Source organism: Sorex araneus, chromosome X (genome assembly GCF_027595985.1).
Source record: "Sorex araneus isolate mSorAra2 chromosome X, mSorAra2.pri, whole genome shotgun sequence".
NCBI classification, from domain to species: domain Eukaryota; kingdom Metazoa; phylum Chordata; class Mammalia; order Eulipotyphla; family Soricidae; genus Sorex; species Sorex araneus.
In genome coordinates this window covers 119,244,548-119,257,062 of record NC_073313.1, presented here as the reverse complement: position 1 = coordinate 119,257,062, position 12,515 = coordinate 119,244,548, and the positions used below count along the sequence as shown (strand labels likewise).

General features: G+C 44.5%; 1 pseudogene; it reads left to right on the top strand.

Moving 5' to 3' along the window:
* Nucleotides 1-8,422: 8,422 nt before the first annotated feature.
* Nucleotides 8,423-11,265, top strand: LOC101539971 (platelet-activating factor acetylhydrolase IB subunit beta-like; annotated as a pseudogene).
* Nucleotides 11,266-12,515: the final 1,250 nt, after the last annotated feature.

Below are 12,515 nucleotides of genomic sequence, written 5' to 3'. Positions count from 1 at the left end.
CCCAGCACCGCCAGGAATAATTTCTGAGTGCAGAGCCTGGAGCAACCCCTGAGCATCACTGGGTGTGGCCCCACAACAAAATAAAATGTTGGAAGATCATTCGCTGCTGGTGGGAATGATGACTGGTCCACCCTTTTTGGGAAACAATGTCAACACTCCTCAGAAATAGGAATTAAGTTCCCATATAACCCAGCAACTCCCATTCTCGGCATCTAACCCAAGAAGCACCAAAAATCTATTCAGAAAAGCCATTGGCATTCCTGTGCTGATTGCAGTACAGTTCACATAGTCAAAATCCGGAAACAATCCAAGTGCCTGGATAAAGAAACTACCAAATATACACAATGGAATAATATTTGGCTAGAAGAAACGATGAAATGCAACTCGCTGCTATGTGAGTAGATCTGGAGAGTAGCATGCTGAGTGAAGTTAGTCAGAAGGAGAGAGATAGACACAGAATGATCCCTCTCATATTTCAGATATAAAGAAACACCATCAGGGTATAACAAATGTCCCAAAGCAACAGAAGCCAAGAACTGGTCTTTCGTAGGAAACAGCACAGCGGGAAGGGTTGGGAAGGGGACACTAGGACAATGGTGGAGGAAAGTGGACAGTTGGGGAGAGTGTAGTGAAATTAAACAGTATCATTACTAGTATTATAAACCACTGTCACTGTGACTGTCATCCCATTGCTCATCTATTTGCTCGAGTGGGCACCAGTAACGTCTCCATTGTGAGACTTCTTGTTACTGTTTTTGGCATATCGAATATGCCACGGATAGCTTGCCAGGTTCTGCAGTGTGGGCAAGATAACTCTCAGTAGCTTGCCGGGCTCTCCAAGAGGGGTGGAGGAATCGAACCCGGGTCGGCCGCGGGCAAGGCGAATGCCCTACCCGCTGTGCTATCGCTCCAGCCCATTGTAAACCATGGTGCCTAAACTAAAATTAACCAAAAACATGTTGAAAGATCTTTGAAGAAACTCCTACATGGACTGGAGAGAGTTCAGTGGACTGAGTGCAGACTCTCTAGCTTATCACCTCATGGTCCCTCGAGTACCAACAGCAGCAAGCTGCAAGAACAGAGCCAGAAGTAGCCCCTGAACACTGCAGGTTGTGGCCCTGAGAATGAAACAAATCATGCTGTGTCATGGGGGAAAAAGTGGCATGAATTCTATTTAAATTTGCAGAGCAGGGGCTGGAGTGATAGCACAGTGGGTAGGGCGTTTGCCTTGCACACAGCCGATCCGGGTTCGAATCCCAGCATCCCATATGGTCCCCTGAACACCGCCAGGGGTAATTCCTGAGTGCATGAGCCAGGAATGACCCCTGTGCATTGCTGGGTGTGACCCAAAAAAGCAAAAAAAAAATTGCAGTGCATTAAATCCTTTGCACTGACACCCTTTTCTTTCTTTGGGGGGAAGGGGTTATTCCTGCAGTGTTCAGGGGTTATTCCTGGCTCCGAACTCAAGAATTACTTCTGGCAGGCTGGGGGACCCAATGGGGTGCTGGGGATCAAACCTGGATGCCACATGCAAGACAAATGCCCTATCCATTGTAGTATCTCTCGGGCCTCCGTGATACTCTTTCTTTAGGCTGCCAGGTATTAGCAAGGGTTTGACTTACCTATCAAAGAAAAGCCATAAAAATCCAGGATCGGGCTGGAGTGATAGTACAGCAGGTTGGATGTTTGCCTTTCACATGATCAACCTAGGTTTGATCCCTGGCATCCCCCATATGGCCCCTGAGACAAACAGGATTGATCCCCAAACACCAACAGTTATGGTATTGTAAACCACACAGAAAATCCAGAAACTAGGGCCTGGAGAGGAGACATATTGGATAAGGCACGTGCCTTGCAGGCCTTGGTTTAATCTCTGACATTCCATAGAGTTTCCTAAACCGCACCAGAGTGATCCCTGAGTGCCTAAACAAAAGTGCTTTCAATGGAATCATGATGGGTCTCAGTAAGTCACTTAGTGTCACCACCATCCTGGCAAAGTAGCTAAGAGGAAGTACTGCTTCCAGGAGTGGGCACATGGTAGGGATAAACCTCTGGAATAAGATATGAGACAATGCCAGAGAGACAGCACCAAGGGTTGGAGCATAGACTGCATGTGGAAACCCCAGAATTCATCCTGGCATCTCAGCATTCCCTTGAACACCACTGGGTGTGACTCACATTTGAAAAAACAATACTGAGGGGCCAGAGAGGGGGTTCAGGGGTTATGGCACTTGCCTTGCATCCTACTGACTCAGGCTGAATCCTCAGCACTGCATATAGTTTCCCAAGCAATGCCAGGAGTGACCGCCGAGCACAGAGCCAGGAGTTAGCCCTGAGCATCACCAGTTTGGCCCAAATTCTCTTCCCTCACACCAAAAAAATGATACTGTGGTAAATACAAATATAATTCTATAAATGTATGGTATCAGCAAAAGTATCTGGTGGTTTTTATTTCGCGTTTTCAATTGGTGGAGGATTGTTCAATATATAAATATTATCTCATGCTGCTTTAGTGATAGCAATATATAGTGTTTGTATCCATGTCTCTTTTCTGCCACTGGTGCCAGGGATGGAACCCGAGACTTCCCAGTTATAAGGTGAGTACTACTGAGCCTTGGCCCCTGCCATGTGTCCACATTTTTCTTTTTGTGGGGAGGGGAGCTGGATTTTGGGAGGCCACACCTGGCGATGTTTAGGGGTTACTCTTGGCTCTGCATTCAAGAATTACTTTTGGCGGTGCTTGGGGGACTCTATGGGGTGCTGGGGATCAAACCTGGATCGGCCAAATGCAAGGCAAGTGCCCTACCCACTGTACTATTGCTCCACCCACAGTGTCCACATTTTTCTCTCTTTACATTTATTTTACAGGTGTTGGGAAAGAAGAATGTTTTAACTTCCTTGTATGCAGTCAAATGCTCTGGGTGGCACTTAAGTGCCTAAGAAAAGGGTGTAAGGTGTTACAGGGAAATAACAGGACACTGAATTTCCCCCGGCCCCAGTTCCTCATTTGGAAAGAAAAGTCAATTTGTGTGAGCTAGAGAGAACTGGAGGAAGAGGAGTGAGGGACCATGGATACCCCAAGGTGTTCCTTGTTATCATCTTGACATTTATTCTTCTCCGCCCAATGGGAACATGTCACAACTTTTTTCTGCTTAATTTTGGGGTCCTCATTCCAAGAGATCATTTAGCAGCATTTGGACGACCAAGCATATCCTCTTGGTTTCCTTTTTCTAATTTGTCAAGGTGGTTGTAATGAAGTCAAGATGGTTATAATGGTGTTATAATGGTGTTAATGTCAATGATTTGGCTGTAGTTATTCATTCCACCATTAATGTGCCACCAACTACCCTCCACCACTGTTCACAATGTCACTTCTAGTCCACCTCTGCCTTCTCTTCCTTCCCCTCATCTCTCTGCACTTGATAAACTCAGTGGTATAGTGGAAGTCCAAGGGTTGGTCTTTATTCAATACCACCTATGTCTTTGTTTGCTTTCCTGCTGCACCACAGATGAGCAAGATCATTCAGCATTTGATCTGCTCCCTCTGACTTATGTAGCTTAACACACCAGTCTCCATGTTCACTCAGGTAGCAAAACATAAAATTTCACCTTTCCTTATAGCTGAGTAGTATTCTAGTGTATACACACACACCATCACAATGCCTTCACCTGAACTCCAAACCCTTAACTCCTTCATGTTCCAGACATCAGTCTCAACTCCAAACCTTAACCTTCATTCCACTTTATTTTATTTTGTTCCTGCAGTGCCTGTGATTGCACTTGGTATGTAGGCAAGACTGGGGATCAAACCCTAAGCCTTAGGCATTCAAGTCAGGAGCTCTTACCACTGAGTTGCATCCTCTGGAACTCTTCATTGTGCTTTGGCAACACAACAAAGTTCCATGACTACAACCTTGATGCATTCACAGCCCCAGTATTCTGTGGCTGGAGCAATTGTACAGTGGGTAGGGTGCTTGCTTTGCATGGTCAACACAAGTTCAATTCACCAGCACCACGTATGGTCCCTTGAGCCTGCATGAGTGATCGCTGAGTGAAGAGCCAGGAATGAAGAGCCACAAGTAAACCTTGAGTAGCACCAGGTGTGGCCTTCCCAACCCCACAAGAAATATTGCAGGACTGGAGAGATGGTACACTGGGTAGGGCACTTGCTTTGCATGTGACTGACCCAGGTTTGATCCCCAGCACCCCATGTGGTCCCTAAAGCCTTGAGTAGCACCAGGTGTGGCCTTCCCAACCCCCACAAGAAATACTGTAGGACTGGAGAGATGTACACCAGGTAGGACACTTGCTTTGCATGTGGCTGACCCAGGTTTGATCTCCAGAAACCCATATGGTCCCTTGAGCACACCAGGAGTGATCCCTGAGCATAGAGCCAGGAGTAAGTCCTGAGCACCACCAGGCACCTGAAACAAAATACCAACAGTCTGTTCTCTGAACACCATCTCCTATCAAAGTTACTCTACTATGAGTACTTCCATGAAATCCTTTTGGTTGATAGATTTGAAGTGCTATTATTTTGTTAGTAGGAACAATAAGAATAACAATATTGGCTAGTTTATTATTAAGTGCGTATCATGTGCCAGATGCCGAGGAAACACTTTGTGATTATCATAACCACTACCAGATGCTAATCCTCCAGAGGGTGGTTTAATTGTCATTATCTTTACTTTCTGAGGGAGTGTTCTCAGAGCTATGTTTCCCAATATCCCAGAGCCAGTGAGCAGTAAGGCCAGAAACATGACAATATAACTATGCTGCACTGCCCTGGAAACTGAGGAAGAAGTTCAGTGGCATCAGGTCTGGGGAACTGCTCTATATTCAGGATCGCCACTGTGCCCGCTAGGTCAGAAATCCCCACAACCATGCACTTCATCTCTCTATAACTCACTACAAACATTCAAAGACTAACTGTAAGCACCGAACCACACAACAACACACAAGAAACAACTACAAACTGCAAAGATTACAATGGTAAAGCAATGCAGGAAACCACCAGGCTTAGTGAGTGAAGATGCTAGTCCTGAAGGCTCAACCAGTAATAATGAGCTATATAACTTCTCTGATAAGGAATTTAGAGAGTAATTGCTGGGAATGTATAAGGAGATCAAAGAAACAACGGAATGCACCACCAATAAAACACAAGAACCAGGGCTTGAGTGATAGCACAGCGGGTAGGGCATTTGCCTTGCATGTGGCTGACCGGGGTTCGATTCCCAGCATCCCATATAGTCAACTGAGGACCACCAGGAGAGTAATTCCTGAGTGCATGAGCCAAGAGTAACTTTTGTGCATCACTGGGCGTGACACATAAAGCAAAATCAAAACAAGACAAAAACACAAGAAGCAATGAGAACAGAAATGGAGAAACTACAAACATAAATGAATGATCTGAAAAGACTGGTAGGTGAAAGGAAAAGCTCTCTAGAAGGTCTCAGCAGCAAAGGACCAGCTGCTGAGGACGGAAGCAGTGAGCTCTAAGAAAAGGTGCAGATAATCTGCAGACAACAGCAGAAGATGGGGAAAAAAGCCTCAAAATAGAACAATGGATGACAAAAGAACCTAATGATACATTGAATTGAAGAGTGAAAACATAAGAATTATCTGGGTCCCAGGGTGGGAGGAAGATAATCTTGATGAAGAAGCAATTGCTTAAGACATCATTGCTGTTCTAGACTGTGAGCTGTACTACAACCCCGGGCCGCCCGGGGAGGGATTTTCCCTCTCTCCCCTGTTTTTCTGTGCAGAAAATGGTGGCGCCGGCAACATCCAAGTGGCGAGAGCCACTAAGACTCCCAACCAGAATTTTGCTGTGACGTGGCTTGATTATGAGGAGGGGGGTGCGTTACCGGCACGCCCTCCTCCCAGATAAGATCCAGAGCTTTGGCACTCGAAACAGACCCTCTGCTCCTAAAGACTATGATCCCAGAGGTCTTCTAACCCATTTTGGCACCCAGAGCAGCTTCTTACAGAAATGCATCTAGACTGTGAACTGAGCTAAAATATCAGAAATCCAAAACCGCGCGGCCGCTGCTCATAGAGTCTTTATTCTCAGCAATGAAAAGAAATTACTAAATGATTCCTTTTCAGCAGGCTTGATTGTTGGGGGAACATTGCAAACAATAATAGTGAGTTCTTTATTGAAATATTGAATGTATTCAAAGTATAGAGAGAGAATAAAGTGAAGATCATTAGCTACTTAGGTGGGTGGTGGGTGGGAAGGGGGTATATTGGGGTTCTTGGTGGTGGAACATGTGCAAGGGGGGAAGGGATGCGGGTTTAATCATTATATGACTGAGACTTAAACCTGAAAAAAAAGACATCATTTCTGAGAAGTTCCCAGGGTTGAAGAGTGCATGTACCCAGATACAGGAGGCCTGAAAGAGAAAATAAATCCAAATAAAAATACTCCAAGAGATGTTTTAATCAGAATGATGAAAACCATATAGATATAATGCTGAAGCAGCAAGACCAAAGAAGGACATTATATACAAAGGAATGAGTGTTCTTAAGATTTACAGCTGAGGAAGACTGCTTCATGAGCGGAGGGGAGAAGGCAGATGGAGAAGGGATCACTAAGAAAATGATGGCTGGAGGAACCAGTTGGGATGGGAGATGCATGCCGAAAGTAGATAATGGACCACACATGATGACCTCTCAGTGTCTGTATTGCAAGCCATAATGCCCAAAAGTAGAGAGAGAGAGTATGGGGAATACTGTCTGCCATAGAGGCAGGGGGAGGGTGGGAAGGGGGGTATACCTGGGATATTGGTAGTGTGGAATGTGCACTGGTGGAGGGATGGGTGTTTGATCATTGTGAGATTGTAACCCAAACATGAAAGCTTCTAACTATCTCATGGTGATTCAATAAAATTTTAAAAAATTTAAAAAAAAGATTTACAGCTTTTTAAAATCAGGTGAAATCCTCAGGGCCCGAAAAAAGTGTGAGACATAGTAAAAAAAATCAATGAAATGAATGCCTCACCAAGAATTCTTTTCACAGTCAGATTCTCATTCAGATCTAAAAGAACTATACACAAGTTCACGGATAAACAACTCAGGAACTTCATAAACTCAATCATTTCAAGAACTAAATGGACTACTTTAGGCATAACAAGCTCCACAAATATACCAAATTCCTGTACAAAGATGGCTCAAAACTCCATATGAATAATCTCTCTCAATGTCAATGGGCTAAATGCACCAATTAAGAGATACAGAGTGGTAGGATGAATTAGAAAATTGAATGGAACACTGCTGCCTGCAAGAAACACATTTGAACAGTCAGAGCAACATAGATTCAAAGTCAAAGGTTGGAAGACAATTCTTTTTTGCTTCTTCGGGTCACACTCGGCGATGCTCAGGGGTTACTTCTGACTCTGAACTCAGGAATTACTCCTGGTGGTGCTCGGGGGACTATATAGGATGCTGGGAATCGAACCCAGGTTGGTCTCGTGCAAGGCAAATGCCCTACCCGCTGTGCTATCACTCCAGCCCCTGTATTTATATTTTGACCAAATCTCCGCGACTTCAGAGCCTCTTGTCCTATAGAGGGCAAAGTCCTTCTGGTGGGAGGAGAGGGGGTGCCCCTTTTCAGCTTGAATATCCACATGCAACTACAGCAGCAGGGCTCACAGCAACATGTTTAGTGATATCACATTGACACATCTTTGGGTGCTATGGTGATGTGGGTGACATCAGGATTGAGCCTCAAAGGCCAGTGACGCTTCCTGGATGGGGGACACAAAGGAAATAAACATATCCTGAGAAGAAGACAGGAATCCTTAAACATCTGTGAACACAAAGGTACAGATGTCTACTGAGGCCTCTTGTGTACATGTGCAGAGGAGTATTATAAGAAGAGCCAGGAAGAAGTGGCTTTCGTGATTTGGTGGCTGTGGAGTCAGGACGAAGAGATATATAGTGAGGGAGTAGAGAAGCAGTAGCCCCTCAGGTCTAGTCTAGGCAGTGAGAAAGGGAAGGATGAATGTGGTCTGGTGTGCATGAGGAGAGAAACTAGGTCTTATATTCCATCTTGTAAAGTCTCAGGAATCTGTGCTCCACTGCCTCTTCTCTTCTCAGGAACTGAGCCCATTGCTCCACCCACTGTGCTCTTTCCACCCATCGTTTCCCTCTAAATATTCCATTTTCCATTACTCTGTGAAAGCAAAGGTGGGAAGAGGCTCTGCTAAGATTTAGGATACAGAGCTCTTATGAAATGAACCTGGCTTGTTGGGTATCTCTTGATTATAGATTGGATTCATTTGTGAGAGAAACAATTTATCATGTTTAGAGTCCAATCAGTGGCCTTTTATATATCTAGGAATTGAATTCATTTTGCTTTCCCAAGAAGGGAACGAGCACGACATCAAATAAGCTTAATGAGCTTAATGCTATGGTCAAAATGATACTGACCCCAAGACAACAAGAACTCCATAGAGCCATAGCCAATTACCTTCATTCAAATGGCTTTGAACAGTCATATTCCAATTTTAAAACAGGAGCTAAATTGGATATGAATCAAGAATCAGATAACAAAAGTGCCCGACTTTTGGAAAAGAAATGGACATCCATTATTTGTTTACAGAAGGTGGTAATGGATTTAGAATTCAAACTAAACCAAATAAAAGAACAGAAAGCAAATGTATGCCTTGGACAGAGACAAGCTCTGATAGAATGGGATCCCCTTGTCTTAGTAAAATATGCATTTGATGGCCACAGGAGCCCTGTTACTAGAATGATATTCCACCCTTTATTAACTACAATGGTTTTGGCTTCAGAAGATTCTGCAATTAGAGCATGAGACTGTGAGACTGGAGCTTTGGAACAAGCTTTTTTTAGCTTTTTGGGTCACACCCAGTGATTCTCTGGGAGTTACTCCTGGTCTGCACTAAGGAATTACTCCTGGCGGTGCTGGGGGACCATATGGGATGCCAAGGGTTGAATACGCGAGGTGACTGAGAGGCGCGAGATGGGTCTGGGGGCTTCAGGCCCCAGACCGTGGATGGGGGGTCGATTGGAGAGCTCTTCGACAGGGGGCGGGGTCTCAGAGGGACAATCCCAGTTACCTGGCGAAGAGGGAGGGGTCAGGGCCGCCGCAAGGATCAGGCCACAATCCATAAGGTACCTCGAAGACAAGGTCGGCAAAACCCTTCACGATATTGAAGCTAAAGGTATCTTCAAAGATGACACGGAACTAAGCAATCAAGTAGAAACAGAGATAAACAGATGGGACTGCATTAAACTAAAAAGCTTCTGCACCGCAAAAGACACAGTGACCAGAATTCAAAGGCAATCTACAGAATGGGAAAGGATATTCACCCAATACCCATCTGATAAAGGGTTGATATCAAGGGTATATAAAGCACTGGTTGAACTCTACAAGAAGAAAACATCCAACCCCATCAGAAAATGGGCCGAAGAAATGAACAGAAACTTTTCCGAGGAAGAGATACCAATGGCCAAAAGGCACATGAAAAAATGCTCTGCATCACTAATCATCAAGGAGATGCAAATCAAAACAACCATGAGATACCACCTCACACCACAGAGAATGGCACACATCCAAAAGAACAAAAACAACCGCTGTTTGAGAGGATGTGGGGAGAAGGGGACCCTTCTACACTGCTGGTGGAAATGCCGACTGGTCCAGCCCCTTTGGAAAACAATATGGACGCTTCTCAAAAATTTAGAAATTGAGCTTCCATTTGATCCAGCAATACCACTTCTGGGAATATATCCTGGAGAAACAAAAAAGTATAGTCGAAGTGACATCTGCACTTATATGTTCATCACAGCACTGTTTACAAGAGCCAGAATCTGTAAAAAACCCGAGTGCCCGAGAACAGATGACTGGTTAAAGAAACTTTGGTACATCTATACAATGGAATACTATGCAGCTGTTAGAAAGGATGAAGTCATGAACTTTGCATATAAGTGGATCAACATGGAAAGTATCATGCTAAGTGAAATGAGCCAGAAAGAGGGGGACAGACATAGAAAGATTGCATTAATCTGTGGAATACAGAACAACAGAGTACGATACTAATACCCAAGAATGGTAGTATATAATACCAGGAGGTTGGCTCCATAGCTTGGAAGCTGGCCTCACACGCTGGGGGAAAGTCATCCCAGATAGAGAGGGGAACACCAAGTAATATGTGATTGGAGATCCTGCGCGGGAAGGGAGATGCGTGCTGAAAGTAGACTAGAGACTGAACAGGATGACCACTCAATACCCCTATTTAAACCACAACACCAAAAGGAAAGAGAGATGTCAAATTGGAATGCCCCGCCACAGAGGTGGGGTGGGGTGGGGGGATGGGACTGGGGGGACGGGAGGGATACTGGGTTCATTGGTGGTGGAGAATGGACACTGGAGGAGGGATGGGCTCTTAAACATTGCATGAGGAAAAAACAAGAACAAAAATGTGTGAATCTGTAACTGTATCCTCACTGTGACTCACTAATTCAAAAATAAATTTTAAAAAAGGGTTGAATACGGGTCAGGTGGGTCAGGCACATGCAAGGTAAATGCCCTACCCTCTGTGCTATTGTTCCGCCCCCTGGAACAAACTCTTAAAGGTCATACAGACCCAGTTCAGGATATTTCATTTGAGCAAAGCGGGAAATTGCTGTCCTCCTGTTCTGCAGATACTGCCGTTAAAGTGTGGAATTCTCAGAGTCCTCTCTGCATTAAAACCATCTATGGACATGATCACAATATTTCTTCAGTGGTTGTCATGCCCAGTGGAGGTTATATAGTGCCTGCCTCATGGGATACAACATTAAGGATGTGGGATATACATGCTTGGCTTCTGCCTGAAGACAATCAAAGGCTTCACAAAGTGGGGATGTATGGTGTGACTAAATCAGGATGGCATGCTGATAACAAGCTGTTCCCATGACCATACAGTGTGTGATTGGGCTGTAGCAACTATGCAGCTCAAGCTTGAGCTTTGGGAACATCAGTATGTTGTGTAATGCATTTCCTGGGCTCTAGAAAGTGCACAGCCTACCACTGTGAAAGCAATGGGTTTTGATACAGAAGTGTTCAGCCTGGAGCGTTTTTTACTATCTGGATCCAGAGATAAGATGATTAATATGTGGAATGTCAGCACTGGCAAGAGCCTTATGACCCTCGTGGATCATGATAACTGGGTACGTGGGGTCTTGTTTCATTCTCTGGGGACCTTCGTCTTGAGTTGTGTTGACCAGCCCTTACATGTATGGAATTATAAATATTAATTTACATACTTGGTCTAGAAGGATCGTAGGCTTTAACAACCTGGGCAGCAAAGAGCAGAATTGGTCCTTAGTAGGAAGATTGTCACTGGTGGAGGGGGTGGAGGGAAGTGTGAAAGTTCAGGGAATGGATCACAACAATAGTAATAGAGGTCCTTAAGTGAGATAAAGTGATATGCATGTTGTTACCCTGCCAGTAACAGTATTGGAAACAACAATGCATAAAACAGGGGAGAAGGAAAGGAAAAGAAAACAGTGCTTGCCATAGAGGCAGGCTGGGGGATAGGAGGGAAACTGGGGACACTGGTGGAGGGAGGGAATGAATGGACACTGGTGATGGGACTGTTGGAAAATTGTATGCTGGAGACATGATAGCTTTGAAACTTTGCAATTAATGGTGATTCAATAAGAATATTTTTTATTGAAAAAAATTAAAACCTGGGTTGCTTTGGTCATACCAGCTCTATGAAGGTAGTCTTTAAATTAATTGAATTAGAACACTCACTAAAAAGGAATAGTTTACAGTACACTGTTTGTTTTTTGCTTTTTGGGTCACACCCGGCAATGCACAGGGGTTACTCCTGGCTCTGCACTCAGGAATTACTCCTCGAGGTGCTCAGGGGACCATATGGGATGCTGGGATTTGAACCTGGGTCAGCCTCGTGCAAGGCAAACACCCTACTCGCTGTGCTATCACTCCAGCCCCTAGTGTATTTTTAATGTTGAATTATTTATTCCTGTTTCTCTTTCTGCTGTCTGGTCTGTTTGTTCCTGACTTATGGTCTCATGTGGGTGAAGTAGTGGTTAGAAGGACTTTTTCTGAAATGTGTATCTATGTAACATCACTTAAGTCCATTTATAAATCATCTTTAAGGATGATATTAAGGCTACAATTCAAATATCTTCTTGTGAAGTAGCTGTGGAGATAGTACAGCAGGTAGAATCCTTGCCTTGCACATGGCTTACACTGGTTCCATCCCTGGCACCCATTATTGTCTCCCCATCAATACCAGGAGTGATCCCTGAAGGCAGATCCAGAAGCAGGTACAGAGCACTGTTGAGTGTGGCCCAAAATTAAATAATAAAACAAAACCAAAATCTTCTGCACTATTGGTGTAACTATTCGAGATTATACATTTGGTTTTTTTTTTGTTTTTTGAGTCACACCCAGCGACGCTCAGGGGTCACTCCTGGCTCTGCACTCAAGAATTACCCCTGGCCGTGCTCAGGGGACCATATGGGATGCTGGGAAT